Here is a 22,015-nt window from a genome sequence, read left to right on the forward strand (position 1 = left end):
GGATGGTCACAGTTGGAGAGCTTTCGGCAGTAAGTCTACTCAATCAGCGTTGACCTGGGGTTAAACAACAGCCGCCGCCGCCGCCACCACCACAATCACTCAACGAAGCCTGCGTATTTGCAGCTGTTTGACCTGCTAAAAATAGCAACCAAATCACACACAAATTATACCCTCATCATCTTAAAACAGGATAAGACACGTTAAGCTAATTGATGTTGGACGTATATTCTTCAAACAGGCGAGATAGTCACGGCTGGAATGCCTTTGATCATTGGGTCTGCTCGATCAAAGCTGACCTGTAGGTTTCATATCATCGTCACACTGTCACGAAATAAAGCAATTCCGCTTTCCGCCGCCCCCGCCCCCGCCGCCGTTACTGTCATTTCAACCGGCGTTGTCTGCTTCTCTCTCTCTCTCTCTATCTCTCTTTCTTACTTTCATTGCCTTTCTCTTTTATTCCTTCGTCTTCTAACTCTGCCTTTTACTCTTTCTCTCTCTATCACTTTCTTTCCCTTTCTCTTTTTTTTCGCTTTCTCTATCTCTCCCCCTCTCTCTCTTCTCTCTTCCTTCTGAACGTTACTACTCCTACTACAGCTCTTCGTTCTACCCTTCCACCGCTTCTTCCTACTACTATCCCCCCCACCAGAAGAAGGAGGAGAGGCAGAAGGGGGGTGAGACTGTTGTATGTTACGGGACACAGCAGAGAGGAATTCGTATTGAATTACTGTCGTAGAGACACACATCCACACACACACACATATATATAGAAAAACACACACACAGAGTTATACATACATATTCACACATAAATATATACAAACATTTGTACACACATAGTGTGTGTGTAGGTATGAATGCATGTGTGTGTATCTGCTCACGGACAACATAAATAGTACAGCACACATCTCTCTCTCTCTCACAATAAATGTATACACACATACATACTCGTACACAAAACTGCTCCAGTATGGTGGCGACATTTCAAATGAATTAAAAACTTGAAAAAGTACGTTACAACATACGCATACTTATACACACACAAACACACATATACTTATACATACATAGATACATACATACATACATACATAGAAGTGCGCACAGTTATAGACACACTGACAAACACTCATATACACATACAGGAAAGTGCGATTATATACACAACATATATACTCACGTAGTGTAAATACACACGCGCACACACGTATATATACTGTGTATTGCAAGTGTGTATATTATATTATATATATATGTATGTATATATAATGACGATGGGTGCAGCACGTGCACGCTTGATGAAGTAGCCACGACTGTTGCTGCTGTTGCATTCTGAAATGCTGCTGTTGCTGCTGTAGGTGGCAGTGATGTAGTCCACACAAGGCTGTAGAGGGGGGAGGAAAGGAATTAACTCTTACCTTTCCGCTCTCCTTTCCCACACTCTCTCTCTCTCTCTCTTTCTCCAGCACACACACACACACACAACGCGCGCGCACACATACAGACTCTCTCTATCACTCAGTGTCTTTCTCATGCCTTCCTCCCTTCCTTTCCTACTACTTCTTCACCTCGTCTTTTTTTAGTGTGTGTACGTGTATGTTTATTTATGCGTTGGTGTGCGTGTTAATCAGTGTGTGTGAAATCTTTGCAGCATTGTTTGACTACGAACCGACACCGCCGCCACCAACGCCTCCTCCCCTCCCCTCCTTTACGACTACTACTACTATTACTACGACTACTACGACTACTACTATCACCACCACCACTACTACTACGACTGCTGCTGCTGCTTCCGCAATAGACTCCCTCTAAACTAACGTTTACTATTATCAACACACGCCGTCATCGTCGCTTGTTCGTCCACACAGAAACACACACACATATATATACATGTATGTATATATATGTGTGTATATGTGTATACACCACAGCGACAGTAAATAACGATGACCACAACAATATACTAACAACCAAGATGTGACGATAATAATAATAATAATATTAACGACAACAACAACAACAATATACTACAACAGTTGTGTAGGAAAGCAACAACTATATCGGTAATGTTTGTAGTAACGGTAATAGTAGAACCACCACCACCACCACAACAGTTGCGATAATTACAATTACAGCGATAATTAAGTCGACGACCAATGCCGATAAACACACCAAGGATGATTACGACGACGACGATGATGATGATGATGATGATGGTAAACAAAACGATGACAACAAAAGCGACGGCGATGACAGTGATGATGATGATGGCGAAAACAACAATGACGATGATGACGATGTTGACAAAGATAATTACGATGATGATGGTGATGATGCTAAGCGCCCAAAACGGATGTTACCCGGAATAAGTCATGCTTACCCGTTGGAATTTTACATGGCATCGCTACGGAATAATACTATTTTGTATTATAAAATATAATATAAGAAATATAATATAAATATAATATATATACATACATATATACGCATGCACATTCACATATATATATATAAGCGTGTTTTTACATACATACACATAACAAGAGATTATTTTATTTATACACAAATATAATATTCACATATATATATATATATATATGTATATATACATACCTTCTGCATACATCAATTCAAATATATAATATAGATAGATATACATATATATATATATATATATATATATATATATATATATATGTATGTATGTGTATATATTCTCTGATTGTTTTTTGTGTTGGAAAACTATGTACGAAAAAACTGGTAAGTGTTTTATATATATATATTTTTCATGTATATTTTTACCTTAATATGTATATATATATATATATTTATATATATATATATGTGTGTGTATATACAATTATTGATTTTGTATCTGGTAGTGTTGTCTTTGTATTCGCTATGTATTGTCTTTTTTGTAAATATATATATTTTTTCTAAAGTAGAAACTTACTACACTATAAAAAAATTTAATATATTCTCGTCATAATTCACTCACGCCGGCTTACCGCATATATATTACAATAATATAACACTCACACAGACACACACATACATATATATATATACATACATAAATATGTGCAATGCACACGTATACATATATTCATATGTAATGCACACACACACACACATCTGTAGAGTTGTGTTTATTAACGTATGTTATATGTAAATATATACTTGTATACAGGTGTGTGTGTGTGTAACTTTGGGAATTTATAAATTCGGTCACAGACTCCAGCATGGCCGTGTTGTTATTGGATTAAACTAAAACGAATTAAACATACGTGTTATAGAGTAATAAAGAGATTATTTCGTATATTAGAACCATTCCCATGTCTGAATACTTGTGTGTATAAATATATACATGTGTGCGTGTGTATACACAAACGTATACACATGTATGCATATACATACATACATTCCATACATACATGTATAAATATATATCAGAATATGTAATTATATCTATATACCTACATATAATATGCGTAAATATGCAGGCTTAGATATATATTGCACAAGTGTGTGTGTTTGTGTGTGTGTGTATATATATATATATATATGTGTATATATATATATATATATACATATATATTCATATATATACATATATATTCATATATATACATATATATTCATATATATGTATACTTATGCAATATATATAAATATTAATATGTGTGTGTATATATATATATACACACACACACATACCTGTATAAGTTGTAATTGATATACACACACACATATATATATACACACGCCTAGAAATATGCAGATATATTTAGAGACGTATATATATATGTATATACGTATGTATACATATGCATGAATATATACGTATACAAATATACATCTCTAAATACACATATATTTGTATACATATAGTCACAGACATAACAAATTCACGTATATATACATATGTATGTAAATATTTATGCATATATATTTATATACACGGTAGTGCTCAACACGTAAACTGAATCAAATATAGAGTTAATATGCAATTCTTTATATAGCTGGTCACCCTACACCCGTTTTCCCATATACTGTACGAAACGAATGCCAAAATCGGTTTAAAAGAGTTTGTGAGATTTTTTTTTAAACTTCAGTGAAACTTTATATAGAATGTACAGACAAACACACATACATATATACACGTTATACATACAGAGATACACATATAACTTACATATAGAGAGAATGTACAGAAAGCGAGATATGGAAGGTGTAAACCATGATAGACATGGACAGCAATGGCGAAAGCTAATCTCAGGATATTGAACTTGAACAGAAGATCAGAAGTGAGACTGTGTATCAGACGTGAACATTTCCTAGCTATGCATGGGTAGAAAAGTTGAAGAAAACTATTGCCATTTTGAGCTCTATCTCTCTCTCTTATATATATTTATATATATATATATATATATATATATGTGTGTGTGTGTGTGTAGAGAGAGAGAGAGAGAGAAAGACAGACAGAGACGGAGATACAGACAGAGAGACATGTACACATAATGACAAATATTTCGTGACCGTTCCAACTTTGTGCAGATAAGATGGCGAACAAAGTTAACCGTAGCTCACGGACAGACAGACAGACACACACACACACACACAAACACAAACACAGTGTTGGATGCACAATATTCACCCTGTTGTTGTTCAGATTTTCATATTTCTGTTCGAAAGATCGGGAATATGAGACTTGGTGTAACGACCAGTGAATGCTCAGCTTCCAGTAAATATTATAAAACCCTACACCTTGTATTGAGCACTCTCATCTGTTTGTTGATCTCGCACATTTTCTCTACGCTCAGACACATACACATATTTAGACACACACACACGCACGCATAGCAACCAGCAAATCATACTTAATGCAGACACACCTTGGACAGCCAACTTGACTGCGGTATTCGTCCCCAAATAGTATCTCATGTGGACGTGATGTGTTTGAAAACTCAAAACCAAAAAGATATATCAGTAGCAGACGAAAACGTTATACACTCATTTATCGTTTGCTCCAGTCATTTGACTACGGCCATGTTTTAGTCGAACAAATCGACCCAGAGTATTTTTTTTTTTTCTTATCTTAGGACTTGTTCTATTGGTGCCGTTTTGCTGAACCGCTATAATACGGGTACGGAAGCAAACCATCATCAGTTATCAAGCAGTGTAAGGGGGCGAACACACGCTCATATTTATCTATTTATCTATCTATCTATCTATCCATCCGTCCGTCCGTCTGTCTGTCTGTCTACACACACGCAAACATAATATACGCACACATATAATACATACACACATCCAAACAAACAAGGGGCTTCTTTCAGTTTCTAGGTAACAAATCCAATCACGATGTTGGACTTGACCCGGAGCTATAGCAGAAGGCATTTTACCTAAAGTACCATGCAACGGGACTGAACTCGAACGTGAAACCATGTGGTTAGGAAGCAACTTTCTTACCACACGGCCATAGGTACACACACACACATTGATAATGTAATACAAAACTACACGTGTGCTTAAGTTTTATTTCTTGCATTTTTTTTTCAAACACGAGAACTAACTGAATGCCATGTTACATAGATGCATTCATTATTATAGATACGCAGTCTCAGATAATTGTTTTAATCACAAATGTCTGATTGCAACATACGTACACTCATAATGTATATCGTATAAACACACACACACACACACACACACACACACACACACACACACTTGCTATGTCGTTCAGTCTTTTACATTCTAACAGACACACGTACACACATACAGAGATATCAACACATTGAAGTTGCTGTGAAAGTTGACACCGAATCTACAAAGAGATCTTAACATTCGAAAAGTTAATTCTATGCCAAAGGCTTTTTGACTGTAAAAAGTTTATGTATCCACACTATTGTCTGTCTGTGTGTGCGTATGTATGATCAATTTTAACATTGAATTGAAGGATCACTCGCTTTTTAGTATAGAGTACATATATACACATACACACATCTATCAGTCTATCTATCTATCTATTTTTTATCTATTGTCTCTATCTGTTTTTTTGTCTGTCTATCTCTCTATCTGTTTGTCTATATTTCTGTTTATCTATCTGTCTGTCTCTCATATCTATCTATCTATCTATCTGTCTGTGTCACTGTGTATATATGTATATGTACACATATACTCGCGCGCGCGCACAAGCACACACACACACACACACACACACACACACACACTCATTTAGTTACCGACAAGACACACAGATTAATAATTATGTTCTCAAGGTAAATTGTATTTTTGTAACGTTGTAACGCAAAGGTTTCTTTCTTAACGAACTCACGAACTCGGTATTATTATGAATTTAGTAGCAGGCCGCGGCATTTAATGTCGGGGTTGTGTATGTGTGTGTATGAGTATGTATGTGTGTGTGTGTGTGTGTGTGTAAGTTAATTGCTGTTGCGCGTACCCGAGAGGTGATAAGGATAACACAACGTCGTGCGTATCTGGGGTGGATTTGGGGATATCTTGATGATAGAGTGTACAAGATAAATTAAATAGATCGATAGATAGATCGATAGATAGTGACAGACAGACAGATAGATAGATAGTACATACATACATACATTGATAGATACATAGTAACATGCATATTATACGGTTTCGCTCACTGGTCTGCGGCCATGCCGGGGCTTCCACCGCCATCTTCAAGGTTGAAGAGCCTTCGTTGATAAAAATTGACCCCCATCACTAACTTCACAGACTGGCACTAACTGTATTTTGTCGAACACCACAGCAGCAAAAAACATGAGATTTTTAAATCGATAATATACAGACACATACTGAAGCTTCTATACAGTTTCCAGTTCCCAAAATCCACTCACTACTCGATTGAAGAAATGTGCCTGCCGCTTAGTAAATTCGAACTCGGAACCACATGGTTATTGAGCAAACATATTAAAGCAGTGATGCTCGTTAGTATATGTGTGTGAGTGTGTGTGTGTGTGTGTTATATGTTTACGTGTGTATAAAAATTTAAAGACAAAGAGCGGGAGAGACAGAGAAAACAAACAGATAACATAGAAAAGATGTATACGTGTGTGTTTGTAATATGATTTGATATGTTGAGAGATAAAGAAAGACAGACAACACAAGATGGAGAGAGAAAGAGAAGGGAAAGAAAATATCACACAGCGGGAAATGACGGCGAAAAGAGAGAGTGAAAGAAACAAAGAGAGGGGGAAAATAACAAGTAATGGAGAAAGGGTGAATTGTATGAGAGAGGGATAAGAGGAGGGATACTGAGACAACATAACAGTGAGCGAGAAAGAGAAAACGTGTGTGAGAGAGAATGATAACTTACAAGAGATGGTTTGATAAAAGCTACCTGAAGATAAAGTCCTGTCTTGTTCAGTTTGAAAAATACTGCAATTACACTTATGTATACGTACACATAAAGGCCCTATCATACACACGTTCGCTTACACTCACACATACATGTATATATATCATATACATAATGTGTGACTTGTGATTCTTTTGCTAACGGCAACATACGTATATAGAGAAACAAAGATACATTTGTGCATGAACACATACACACACACATACATGTTTGTGTGTATTTGTATATGTGTGTTTGTGTGTGTTTTGCTTGCGGCAACATGCGTAAACTGAACCAAACACACACAAGCACACACACACGTTTGTATAAATATGTGCATGTTTATGCGTGTAGTTATGTGTGTGTGTGCATACATGGATATATATGTATGTCTGTGTATATATAAATATATTTCGCAAACTAACTTCACGCACACACAAACACACACACTATATATATATATATATATATATATACACACACACACACAGAAATACATACATGCCTTTGTGCAGTTCTTTATCTGATGGCAACATGCAGGCGTACGCACTGTTAAGCATGTGCGCGCACACACACACACACACACACACACACAAATAGAGTGAGAGAGAAAAGAAGGGAGAAATGATGACATGAAACGCATATTCATCTCAAAACATTTTCTCGCTCACGACATCACAAGACACACACACACACACACACACACACGCATTGACATGTTCATAGAAAACACACACACACGCATTCAATTGTCTCAGTACTAGCAGATAAAATACACACACGCATTTACACATCCATTCACTTATACACATACATACATATATATATATATATATATATATACAGATATATATTTATATACATACATAAACTTATAATCGTCGCATTCCGACGAAGCTTTTAGTCATACACACTGCCACATTTATTTGCACACATACATATACATACATGCACACGCGTTGTGATGACATTTATATATTGTTCGCACACATGCATACACACATGCACAAACGACTGTGTAGAGATTTACTTAAACGTTTACACATACACACACACACACACACATACACGTGTGTGTGTGCACGCGCGTCTCACACGGAATCTTACCTTGTCAATGTGTAAACATGTTCGAGCACTCACTCAAACTTGCTTTCGACATACACTCCGCGTACACGACATGCACACGAACCCATACAGATTACGTACGCACACACACATTTGTTCGTTGTTTTTTAACTGTGTGTACATGTTCAAACATACACTAATACACACACACACACTTCTGTGTGTCTGTATATTAAATGTCAAAACACGAGAGTGCGCAACGCATACATGTAAACCGCGTGCGCACATATTACTAGCATGTAAACGCTTGTTACTGTGATATGTAACGTGCACATATTTATACATAAATTCCAATTATATACATATATATAGATAATCATGCCGTGTTTGTAATAATTTAAGTAATGGTACTTGACGTTTTGAGTTCAAAACCTGGCGAGATCTACTTTTATATTCCTTTATCTTTCAAGTACTGGGGCCGCTGTAATCTACTGTAAGCCTTATTTTCCACTCTTCCCCCATCCTTAAAAAAAAAAATGTCTGGTCTTGTGCCTGTTTAATAAATCAATAGATTAATATTTCTATTGTGTACATACATCCACATATTCAACGGATGAAAATCTTAATCGCTACCGTGTGTGCGCGCGTGTGTGTACGCTTATACACATATCCACGTAATACCTATATATATATATATATATATATATATATATGTATATATGTATATTATTTTACTCTTTTACTTGTTTCAGTCATTTGACTGCGGCTATGCTGGAGCACCACCTTTAGTCAAACAAATCGACCCCCCCCCCCCTCCGGGACTTATTCTTTGTAAGCCTAGTACTCATTCTATCGGTCCCTTTTGCCGAACCGCTAAGTTACGGGGACGTAAATACACTAACATCGGTTGTCAAGCAATGGTGAGGAGGGATAAAACAGACACACATTTATACGTCTCTCTCTCTCTCTCTCTCTCTCTCTCTATATATATATATATATATATATATATATATATATATATATATATATATATATATATACGACGGGCTTCTTTCAGTTTCCGTCTACCAAATCCACTCAGAAGGCTCTGGTCGGCCCGAAGCTACAGTAGAAGACACTTGCCCAAGGTGCCACGCAGTGGGACTGAACCCGGAACCATGTGGTTGGGAAGCAAGCTACTACTTACCACACAGCCATTCCTCACCACACTCGCATATATTTACTCGTCGTGTTTTTTAATAAGTAAACTGCATGCATTCAGATGTGCGCTTTTACATGCATTCCTGTCGTGTAAATATTACAGTTCTACGCGCGCACGTACGCATGGACCGAGTGTTCGTACCGTGTTGATATCACTTACGTGTGCACTCACTAAATGCTTGTGCCTTGTTGATATCTTAAGATATTACACACCGATGCACACACATTGTTTTGATAGCTAAACGACACCATATACGAGTGTATGCGCACACTCAGTCCTCATGCTGTAATTTATATCTGAAAATATTACAAGACATACACATTACTTATACATGCCGTGTTGGTAGCTAAAATACAGCACAAACACACTCACAAGGTTCATGCCGTGTTGATGTATAAAATCCACACACATAATCTTCGTGCCTTGTTAGTTATCTAAAATTTACGTGCACACACACATCCACATACACAATGTTCTTGCCTTGCAAATATCTGAAATACAGTACACATATATATGCATACGCGATGTTTATACCGTGCCGATAGTTAAGATACAGCACACATAACCACATACTCTCACTCAATGTTCCTGCCGTGTTGATATCTAACATATATATATATATATGTGTGTGTGTGTGTGTGTGCGCACATAATGTTTATACCGTGCTACGTATATGCTTACAATGTTCGTTCCGTGTACAATATCTAAAACGCATACACACACACATATGCTCTAATACAACGAACATACTGTCATAGAAAGTTGATGTGTTTAAAATATATAATTATTTATATATATAATTATTTATATATATATATATATATATATATATATATACGTACACACACACAGTCACACACATGTGCACACAAACATGACAACATATGTAAAGTGTGTGTGTGTGTGTGTGTGTGGTGTCAAAATCAATCTGTCGATTAAGAAGTCGTTGGGCCACCTGCTTTTGAGTTCAAAAATAGCCCAGGGTCAGACTATCTCATAAATCTCTCTCTCTCTCTTTCTCTCTACGTCTATATTGAATATGTATTATTCTTTTTCTCTCTCTCATAGTTTGTCTATCTGTCTGCCTCTCGCCTCTCTCTCTATATATATACATATGTGTGCACGCACACACACATATATATATATTTAATATGTGTGTGCGTGCGTGAGGGCACCCGTCTTTTAGTTTTATTTTCTTTTACGTCTTTCAACCATGCGGCTGCGGTCATGCTGCAAGCGCCATCGTGACTTTGTCACCCTATCCACAGCCCTTTTTTTTATGCGATTGATATCTTCCGGTTGGTGGGATTTCACATCACTCACCACCCTCGCAACGAAGCGTGTTCGCTCGCACATACCTGTGCCCAGTCTTGCACTTGCGGCCACGTATTTGTTTAACCGTTTGGTCAGGCACGGTGTAAAACGAAGTAGTATCTGTGACACTTATTTTCTTAAGGCCTTCCGAGGTGGCTGGGAGAGATTGAGGGACAAAAGGGGCTTTGCTCAGACCAGCAACCAAACCCGAGTGTTAACAAGAGAGTATAAATCTTCACTAAATGTTCTTAGAAACCAAGGGGTCGTCCTCGAGAAAGGAAAGATTCATAACAGATATACCGCTAAACATTTTCTCTGATCTGTTTCTAACACAGCGGTCCTCTCGACCTTATTTTGGCCACGGGCCCCTTTAATTCCTAAACTTTCTTCTCAAGCACATCGTTCCGAATTCAGTCCCACTGCGTGGCACCTTGGGCAAGTGTTGGGCCGAATAAAGCCTTGTCAGTGGATTTGGTAGACGGAAACTGAAAGAAGCCCATCACATATGTGTGTGTGTGTTTGTGTCTGTGTTTGTCTCCATTACCACCACCACCACCGCTTGGCAACCGGTGCTGGCGTCTTTACATCACCGTAACTTAAAAACCATACTGGGGTCGATTCGTTCGAATAAAAATTCTTCAAGGTGGTGCCCCAGTATGGCCGCAGTTTAATGACTGAAACAAAGATATACTTATAATTAAACATCATTAAGAATTGTATTAAAAAATCGTTGGAATATTTCGTGTATAAACAAATTCATTGCATATAAATTTTAACAACAAAATTTTATATAGACCCCGAAGGATCATACGGACCCCAGTTAAAAACCACTAATCTAACACGGTTTCGCCTATCTACCTTCTCTCACTGGTATTACATTTTATCGGCCACGAAAGGGTGAAAAAGCAAACATTGAACTGGTCTGGAATTGAACCCAGATCGCTTGAAAGCTGAAACACAAATAACACATGGATAGGATTTTGTTCTTCGCTTTATCGAATCTGCCAATTTCATTGTCTTTTCTTCTCCGTCTCTCTCTCTCTCTCACACATTCTTTCACTCGCTCGCTCTTTCTCTCTCTCTCTTCTTCGTGTTGATGTGCACGCGCGTGCACACAAGCATGGCTGTGTAGTAATTTTGTTTCACAACTGCGTGATTCCTAATTCGATTCTATCGTGTGCCCCTTGGGCATACCTCCCTGTTATATAGTGCCACTGGTTGACCAATTACGTTGTGAATGGAATTTGGTAGGCAGAAATTTCAGAAACCCATCGAAAGAGAGAGAGAGAGAGAGAGAGAGAATGAGAGAGCAGGAAGATTGTTTGTGTGTGTGTGTGTGTGTGTGTATGTAAGAGAGAGAGAGAATGTTTGTGTGTAGTTATGTGTCTATGTGTGTGTGTGTGTGAGAAAATTTTGTATGTGTATGTATGTGTGAAAGAGAGAGAGAGACAATGTGTGAGAGATACAGACAGAAAGAGACAATGTGTGTGACAGGGAGAGAGACAGAAGCGAGAGCGATGCTTGTATGCGTGTGTGTATGTGAGAGAGAATGTACGTATGTGTGTGTGTGTGTGTGTGTGAGGTTTGTATCAATGTGTGCGCGTGTGTGTGTTGTATATTGGTGTGCTTTCTTTTCATTGTTCATAATTTGTCCCATAACTTACAGATCGACGAATAGAGATCGATAAAATAAGTGCCAGACTGAAAAATAATTATCCACATCGATCGATAGATATGACGTTTTTACTCCTTTGAAGGCACTGCCCCTGCGTAATCTAAATGATTGTAACTAATAAAAGAAAATGCACACACACAAAAGCACCTATCCGCGTGAATATGTGTGTGGGGGGGGGGGGAGATAGTTACATACGTGTGTACAGACAGATTAGATAGATAGATAGATCAGATAGATAGATAGATAGATAGATAGGGCGGCGAGCTGGTACAATAGTTAGCACGCCGGACAAAATGCTAAGCAGCATTCCGTCCGTCATTACGATCTGAGTTCAAATCCCGACGTGGCCGACTTTGCCTTTCAACCTTTCGCGCTTGATAAATAAAAGTACCAGTTGTGCACTGAGATCAGTATACTCAACTAGCCCCACCTACTCCAAAATTTCAGGCCTTCTGCCTTGATGAGAAAGAATGAATATATATATATATATTTAGAGAGAGAGAGAGAGAGAGAGAGAGATGTGGCTATGAGACCTTGCAGTGGAAACATTCAATCGTTTGTCAGCATTTATATAGAATCGAACATCGCCTTGCTGATAGATTCAAATCGGGAATTCTTCTGTGTACGTATAAGCCACTAATCAAGTTTCCATAATTTTCTTTGCTTTAACTGGCAAATTTTAAAGCGAAACGACGATGTGGTTCTAGAAAGATAGAAGCAATTTAAATTCCATCTATATTCGCTGCTCACGGATGGTGTGCGTGCGTATACACGTCCGTTAGTCCTTCGGATGTCAGACCAGTGTTCTAGCTGCATATAAAAAGCATAAAAGCCACACAAGAAACATAGGCATATACACTTGCACATACTCCCAAACCGATAGAGATAGATAGATATAGCCGGTATGGGTTTGCTCTGGGTTTCTCGTCCATTAAGCGCTTAGCTTTACAGAGTTTTTTTCAGACCCTAAACTCGTTGGTCTATGGCCTCTCTAGCAAGTAACCTCTTTGGAAAATGATACTCTGCAGTCTGCCGCTCTATAACTTAGAGTGCGTTTCTTTATCGGTATTGAAGTCGATTAAAACTTTACAAACTGCTGCTCAGTTTCACGTAACCCGTTCGTCAGACAGTCGTGATAAACTATTCCGTATTACACTGATCGGCGGAGGCATTCAAGGTGAGTAAAATACTGGGAAAAGGTTGGAAATGCGTTGAAATAAATATGTATATACTTTTGTGTAATTAAAACAAGTTTAGCTTTTTAAGAAAAGGGGGAAAATAGATTTGTTCTATGTATTCATGTGTATGAAAATAAAAATACGAAAAATAAATGTTTTCGTATTATAGTTTAACTGAAAATATATTGGTGTACGTATTCATAGCATAAGTTTGACATTTATCTATCAATCTATTATATATATTTATGATATATATATATATTATTTATTTATGCGCCCTTTTAAAGCCTACCCAGGCTCGTGGGCCCAGTTTCCCGGTTTCTATGGCGTATGGGTCCCCCCCCCCCAGCTGGACGGGACGCCAGTCCATCGCAAGAGACAGGAAGAAAGAGTGAGAGAAAGTTGGGGCGAAAGAGTACAACAGGGGTCGCCACGCCCCCTGCCGAGGCCTCGTGGAGCTTTAGGTGTGTTTTCGCTCAATAAACACACACACACACACAACGCCCGGTCTGGGAATCGAAACTGCGACCCTCCGACCGCGAGTCCGCTGCCCTAACCACTGGGCCATTGCGCCTTTCTTTCTCTCTCTCTCTCTCTCTCTCTCTCTCTCTCTCTCTCTCTATATATATATATATATATATATATACGCGCATATATATGCGCGCGCGCGCGTACAAGAACGCATGACCACTAAGTGGACATCCGATATGCTAGAAAGAGGTCATCCGGTTGAAGGGTATATTATTGCATCACAACGTCTGGAAATTTTACTCCAGAGTGCATGCCCGATCAAGGTTTATAGAAGCCTAAGTAGAAAGATACCCAAGCAAGAGGCTTCGCGTTTCCCCGGCTTCCATTTTGGCCAAGGGAAAAAAGATAGTGCTTCTATCAGTCTCGATTTTTATTGATCCTCGAAGACGAACGCAAAAACATCTTAAGTGGCGGAATACAGACATTGCCAGACATCTCGTTCAACGCTCTTAGTAATTTTCTGCCAAGTTATTGCCTGAAGCTAGTATTTTAATTTATCGATCTGCAAAAATTGAGAGGCAAGTTGACCTCACAATGCAAAATATGTTTGTATGCGCGCTCGCCATTATCTATTATTATTGTTTTGTGGATTTTTTTTCGTAATCTACACAATTTTGAAAAAAAAATGCGTTTAAAGAAAATTTCATTAAAAATTATTCACCGAAATAAGTAAAAAAAAAAAAAAACTTTTAAAAAAAGAGTATAATAATGTTTCTGAAAGTTTATGCTCTACAATAATTCCGATATAATTGTAATTCTACACCAATAAAAAGTATTTGTTGAAAATTTTCATTAAAAAATACGTATTTCTCTGAAAGTTATGAGGAAACAAAGTCAAGTGGAAATACACTTCTGTAGGTATGCCGCACGTACGTTTGCTTTCCATCTTCAATTGTTTGAATATTTCTGGGAGAAAATTCTTCATAACAAAGAAACAAAAACAAATCTCAACACGAACGGGAAAGAGTATATTTATATTAAATTTATAATCTGGTTAGAGAGAGAGAAGCTGTCGATTTCGAAGTGGATATTTTTCTGTTTCTGAATTTTTAAAAAAATTCTACGTTTACGTCGAACACCCTAAATTACGGCAAAGTGAAGGACTCACCATAAGTAACACCGATTTTATTTTTAGATTAGTATACACGCATACGCATATAGATATGCAAAAGATATATATACACAAACAGGTGAACTTCTGCGCCGTTTCTGTCTAACGAATTCCACACACCTATGTATCGGTCTACTTGAAGATGTAACAGAAGATATTTGCTTATGGTGACCCAGTTTGCCCATGATACCACACAGTGAGATCGAATCGGGAACTATGTGATTATGAAGCGAAGTTTTTAACTACGCATGGAGTTTTTAAAAAAGAAACATTCACATTTTCAAGGCAGCTGATCTTTATAACTGAACATTATCTTTATACATGTTTACATGTCCGTACGTACTCTATATTCTCTTCTGTTTTTAATTATGAGAAGCCTTCCTGCAAGGAAGGAGCTGGTTTCTAACAATCATACAAAGCTCCATCGTTGGAATAAAAAAAATAATATGAAAAATGTCACGTTTTGAATTAGTGGTTAGTTGTATTCATCTTTCGATGTAATGTACTGTACTATAGGGTAGAATTTCTATAGATTATAGTGCAAGCGCTGAGATGTATAAACACTTTGCTCTTATATGCAATAATTTCTGCAGATATATTATACACAAATGGCAAAGTGTTTACACCTGCCTATTTACATACACTTTCGGCCAGCTAAAATCAATGGATATATTTTGTTGCAGTGTGTACTACTCGCCATTTCTGTTTATTTCATATTTTAGTCAAGCGGACAAGCAATGTCCATGACTCGTTATTGGACCTCAGCGGTTGGTTAGAGGAAGCTATCCTCAAGCCCAGTGGTTCACAACCAGGATCAGTATGACCCTTCGGGGTCCACATAAGATTTTGTTGCCAAAATTATGTGCAATAAGTTGGGTATACTCTCTTACTGTAATGCTCAAAATATATTAACAAATTTTTTTTTATATAATCCCTTATAATATCTAATTACCAAGGTATAATAGGACTTCTTAAGCTTCGAATAATTATTAGGGTCCATCTGAGTAAAATAGTAGTCAAAGGGATCCATAGGTAAAAAAAAAAAAGGGGGGGGGGGCGAGAGCCAGTGCTCAAGCCGGAAACCTGCCGCGAATCCTTGCAGTAGAGTTAAACCCCGCTAAAGACGGACACCTGAAATGCCGGGTAGTGTTGTTAAAACAGGGAAGCGGATTAAATCTGCCACTCTCCAAATAAACCATCCCGGGTTTTGAACTCTGAATGCAAAGAGCCGGGGAAAATACTGCAAAGTATCCGGTGTGACGTTCTTGCAGTTTTGCTAATCTACTCTTGGAGTGATAATCTTAAATTTTTTTTTTCTTTTAACGATCTCGAAAGGATAAAAGGGAACATTGGCCTCGACAGGATTTGAACCGTGTGCACAGAGAGCGAAAGAAATACTACAAGACATCCGGTCCGACGTTCTTACCGTCTTGCCATTCCAGTCTTGGATTATACGTTTGTTTTTGTTGTTTTTTTTATTTTAAGAATTCGAAAGATTAAAACGTAGTGTTGGCTTTGGCAGGATTTGAACTGAAAGCGCAGAAAGTCGGAACATATACAGCGAAATATTTCTGTTCGACGCTCCAACGAGCCTTTTTCCTTCTTATATAGCTTAGATGTGTGGAGGCGCAATGGCCCAGTGGTTAGGGCAGCGGACTTGCGGTCATAGGATCACGGTTTCGATTCCCAGACCGGGCGTTGTGAGTGTTTATTGAGCGAAAACACCTAAAGCTCCACGAGGCTCCGGCAGGGGATGGTGGCGAACCCTGCTGTAGTCTTCCACCACAACTTTCTCTCACTCTTACTTCCCGTTTCTGTTGTGCCTGTAATTCAAAGGGTCAGCCTTGTCACACTGTGTCACGCTGAATATCCCCGAGAACTACGTTAAGGGTACACATGTCTGTGGAGTGCTCAGCCACTTGCACGTTAATTTCACGAGCAGGCTGTTCCGTTGATCGGATCAAGTGGAACCCTCGACGTCGTAAGCGACGGAGTGCCAACAACAACTTAGATGTCCGATGAAAGAGAATATTGGACCTCTGCATTTTCTATGTTATCTTTCTTTTTATTATACGAAATTTTCTTTTAAGTTATTGGGTCATAAGTTAACTATTTGTATTAAGTTTGTACGTTGTATAACATACGTGTGTGTATGTGCGAGAGAGAAAGTTTGACTCTAAGGCTTTCACTGTATTATCTTTGACAGATCTTTTCAAGACCTAGTTCCTTTATACTTCAGTCTGATTTTATATACACCAGCAACACAAAAAAAACCTGCTAGAAAAAGTAGCCACGATTTTTCCACAAAGGAAAATTGAAAGGAAACTCTTCCATCGTAAATAAAATGCGACATACTTAATCGGATACTGAACTGGTGTCGTCGGTGTATCGTGTGACTTGGGGACGAGACAGTGGTTATGATTTCGTTAGGAATGTCTTAGATGATAAGTTTTCTCGATCAAGTTTGTCCTGGGGATAAACAGCAACAGCTCCAAAATAGCTGATTATTAATAAGCCCCTTGTTCATTTGTTCACTTTATTTTATTAAGCGTGGTAACCTTTTATGTCACACACACACACACACACATATACTATTATGTGTTGTTAGGCTGTCTCGTGTCTGCATTTTACTTTTGAAAAGACCGAATGTTCCATTAAAGCGGCGGGCTGGCAAGAATCGTGAGCTGGTCGGAAAAAATGCTTAGCGACATTTCTTCCGTTTTTTTACGTTCAATCTCGCCGAAGACTACTTTGTCTTTCATATTTTAAAATAAAGTACCAATCAAGTACTGGGATCGATGTAATCGATTTGTTCCCTCCCTTCAAAATTGCTGGCGTTGAGTCCTGCAACAGACTGGCATTTTATTCAGAGAGAATATTGTGGTCTCGTTCACCTATAAGTCGTGGAACCTGGTAACCACCCTTCAGTCCTAGGGCTCCAAAAAAATATATAGATAATTAAATAACAGGAAACAAATATATACCATAAGTAATTTTTTTTCTTTAGAATTAAAGAAATTAAACTAGAGCGTTCTCGTGGTGGTGGAGCTCTGAGTAACGATATAGATTTCATGAATCACTAATGATTTCGCCAAGGGTGAGGAATCCCTTAATTCTATGTGGTACCAAGGGCGGTTTTCACGTGCATAAAAACTTGTGAGGACACAAACATGTAATGAGGAAAATAATATAACTTTAATTTTATAAATTCATAGGTATGAAACTTATATTAAGATATTTAAAAAGAAGTGTGTTATTAAGAATTAAACGGTGTTTTTTCTTTTTTTTTCATACGATTTGTAGAAACTTTGTCAGCGCGTGAACTGCGGACGTCTGCTTTTCCATACATGCAGAATTTATTCCGCAGAATTCTGTTTTAAGTATCCTATATAACACCACAATTGTTTTCATTTTTTGGAATTTTCAGAAAATATTTGCGTATCTGTGTTCTACACACAGGAATTATGACAAACAAAAAACAATTAAAAAATTTTTTTTAAACCCCTTCCCCCACATAAATCCTTCGTATGGCCTTCGTCTCCCAAATTCACACACCAGGCATTGGTCAGCTACAGTAGAAGACTCTTGCCCACGATGCCGCACTGTGGTATCGAACCCGAAACCGACAGGTTGCGAAGCGAACATCGTAACCCACACAGCCGAGTGTTACTGCTTATGAAGTGTAAGAGACATTATATGAAGCATAAGTTAAAACACGAGTGAAAAAAAGGTCCTTAACAGATAAAACGAAACCCTTAGATTAGAATGTTAGAGGAATTTCAATTCGACCTGGAGGGATGGGGTTTACACTAGCAGGGAGCTTTATTTAGCTGGGTAGTCGGTCAGTGAAACAAGATGTCAACTAATTTCATACGCCTTTCTTTGAATCAGTTTAATCCACTTGGATTTACGTGTAAGCTCTTTTCTATGAATCATTATAAATAGAAAATTTATTAAACATTACGTAGTTTCAATGTTGTGAAGGCCGATTATAAATGCTTTGAGGTGGTTTGCCATGTACGTACGTCCTATTTGCCTTTTTACTTTGGAAAAAAAAATATTGCCCGCATCCACAGCTACGAAGGATCAATTGTAGTAAGGAGCCACTACATGATCGCTCTCTGTGCTAGAAACAACAGCTGAATATATGAAAGTCACACAAATACCGTCTTTTAAGAAAAAAAAAGCCACATTTGATATGATATAATGTGATTCTAAGAAGATAAAACTAGATGACGATAGCTGGAACACTTCACCCTCAGGGGGACACGCAGATACAGACACAACAACTTCCAGAACGGTGAAGCTCCGGAACATTTTTTTCAATTCGTTCTAATTTAAATTAATAAGGTGTCTGTGTTTCATTTAATCATTTAAATAAATTTAATATTTGTGTAATTTAGAGAGTGCGTCGACCAAATCCGGAAAGGTTCCTGAAAATCAATGTTATATATATTATTTTATTATTTTACTTGTTTCAGTCATTTGACTGCGGCCATGCTGGAGCACCGCCTTTTAGTCGAACAAGTCGACCCCAGGCCTTATTCTTTGTAAGCCTAATACTTATTTTATCGGTCTCTTTTGCTGACCCGCTAGGCGATGGGAACATAAACACACCAGCATCGGTTGTCAAGCGATGGTGTGGACACACACACACATATATATATACACGACGGGCTTCTTTCAGTTTCCATCTACCAAATCCAAACAAATCTACCCACAAAGCTTTGGTCGGCCTGAGGCTATAGTAGTAGCTGCTTACCCAAGGTGCCACGCAGTGGGACTGAACTCGGAACCATGTGGTTGGTAAGCAAGCTACATACCACACTGCCATTCCTGCGCGCGCATATATATATATATATATATATATATATATATATATATATATATATATATATATATATATATATATATATATATATATATATATATATATATATATATATATATATATATATATATATATATATATATATATATATATATATATATATATATTAGACGCACTGTGTATTTGCTTATTTAGACAGATTCGTTTCTGATTTAAGAGTCTTAGCAACAATCAATGGCCTCTCGTTATGCTCATGTACTTGAGTACACACAAGTTTCGTATATTCTTAGTCATCGATTTTTATATACAATTTACACACACACACATTCGCACCCGCTCTATTTCTAAGAACTCTTACACAATTCACATTCACCTGTTTTAACGATGGGAGTATTAAACGAAAGTTTCTTAGTGCAATCATCGTTATTATTATTGTAGTTATTATTATTATTATTATTATTATTAGTTGTGGCAGTAGTAGTAGTAGTAGTAGTAGTAGTCGTTGCTGTTGTTGTTGATGAACTAGTGAGTTGTCATCAAAGACTGTTTTGATTTTACTTGTGAAATAAAATTTCCTGCCAATAACGTCTGGTTAATGAAATAATTCCTTCGCAATCGTTTTTCTTGGAACAATAAATGTTGTCTGACCGTGCGGCAGATTTCGAGGAGGCGTAAAAGAAAAACAAAAGACAAAAAAAAAAAAGAAAAGGTTAAGCAAAAAAAACAAAACACGGAAGGTTTAATTCTTGAAGCGAGCGAAAGCCGTCATCCTCGTTTGTCTCCAAACCAAATGCCTAAACGAGTGACAATTATGTTATAATTCCAATGAATTAACCAAGCTATCGGCATTCTCTCTCTCCCTCTCCGTCCGTCTCCCATTTTGGGGCGGCAGGGCACGGCTGTGCGGTTAAGAAGCTCGTTTGACAGTCGCATGGTTTCGGGTTCGGTCCCATTGCACGATTCCTTGGGCAAGTGTCTTTTCCAACACCCCCTGGACGACCAGTGCTTCGTGAGTGTATTTGGTTGACGGAAACCCGTGGAAGCCCGCCATGTAATTACACATATATATACATATATATATATATATATATATACATATATATACATATATATACCTAGTAGCTAGCTTTCGGATGTTACCACCCTGCTGGCATATATGTTCATTATGTGTGTGTTTGTTTTGGCGAATGTCCCTCCCTCTCCCTACCCCGCATGACAATCTGTGTTGGTTTGTTTATGGCCCTGTAATTTAACGGTTTCGGCAAGTGACAACCGATAGAATAAGTATCACAGTGAAAAATGAAAAAAGAAAAAAAAAAAAAAACGTTCGAGTCGATTTGTTTGAAGGTGGTGCCCCAGCATGGCCGCATTCCAATGACTCCAACAACCGAGAGAAAAAAAAAATGAATATAAAGTTATATTCTGCAATTTAAATTTAAATCGTTTGACAATGTAACCAGTATTTCGAAATTTGTGTACTTCAAAAGAGAAATATCTACGAAGAGATCTCGTATTTAAAGTCCAAGCTACCTTTAACTGGTTTCCATTGTTATAATGTAGAAAGATCACGGGGTACATACGGGAAAAAAAATTACAAAAACATGTGAGTTTGTGCATAAATTTTTTAGTTGCGTTGTCTGAATAATTTATGAGCCGACTCCCCCATTTTGTTGTGTGTGTGTGTATATATATATATATATGTCTTCGAAACGTCTGGATAGAATAGAGACA

The 22,015-nt window shown here is 37.7% G+C and overlaps 1 protein-coding gene across 1 annotated transcript in view; it reads left to right on the top strand.

Moving 5' to 3' along the window:
- The first annotated feature begins 2,633 nt into the window (after nt 1-2,633).
- LOC106872611 (protein dachsous) overlaps nt 2,634-22,015 on the top strand; it is a 685,945-nt gene continuing 666,563 nt past the window's right edge. The window contains exon 1 of the mRNA XM_089355784.1: nt 2,634-2,757. The gene's annotated coding sequence lies outside the window, so the exon portion shown is untranslated. The remainder of the gene's footprint in view (nt 2,758-22,015) is intronic.

The sequence above is a fragment of the Octopus bimaculoides genome, chromosome 7 (genome assembly GCF_046866305.1).
Source record: "Octopus bimaculoides isolate indiv1 chromosome 7, ASM4686630v1, whole genome shotgun sequence".
In the NCBI taxonomy this organism is placed as follows: domain Eukaryota; kingdom Metazoa; phylum Mollusca; class Cephalopoda; order Octopoda; family Octopodidae; genus Octopus; species Octopus bimaculoides.